The sequence below is a fragment of the Octopus bimaculoides genome, chromosome 10 (assembly GCF_046866305.1).
Source record: "Octopus bimaculoides isolate indiv1 chromosome 10, ASM4686630v1, whole genome shotgun sequence".
NCBI lineage: Eukaryota > Metazoa > Mollusca > Cephalopoda > Octopoda > Octopodidae > Octopus > Octopus bimaculoides.
Window position 1 is genome coordinate 27,756,056 of NC_142937.1, and position 497 is coordinate 27,756,552.

At 40.8% G+C, this 497-nt stretch overlaps 1 non-coding gene across 1 annotated transcript; it reads right to left on the reverse strand.

Moving 5' to 3' along the window:
* Positions 1-386: 386 nt before the first annotated feature.
* Positions 387-459, reverse strand: Trnan-auu (transfer RNA asparagine (anticodon AUU)). The gene has a single exon. It is a non-coding gene; the product is annotated as a tRNA-Asn (tRNA).
* Between the last annotated feature and the right edge of the window lie 38 nt (positions 460-497).

Sequence of the window (497 nt, forward strand, 5' to 3'; positions counted from 1 at the left end):
ACGTGGTGTCAAGTTATTTTCCTCGTCGAATTCATTATATTTGTAGCCTGAAACTAAAATTCATGTGTAAAATATTACGCACTTTAAATAATTAGTTGTTGGCCAGGACGTCCAAGGGAGATAATATTGGTTTCAAATGTTTGCACCAGGCCAGCAATTATTGTGGGAGGGGGTAAATGGATAAAGTCGACCCCCAGTGCTCAACTGGTACTTATTTTATCGACCCCAAAAGGATGACAACAAAGTCGACCTCGGCGGAATTTGAACATAGAACTTAGAGACGGGTGAAATGCCGCAAAAAAAATTTGCTTGCCGCCTGAACGATTTTGCTACTTCGCCTCAAAAAAATAAATAAATAAAATAAATAAAAACACAAAATGCAGCTTCACCCGACGTTGGGATCGAACCCACAACCTCGAGATTAATAGTCTCACACTTTACCGGCTGAGCTAGCCGGGTTGGCTAAAGTGTAATACTGATGAACGAGGTGTTCAGTG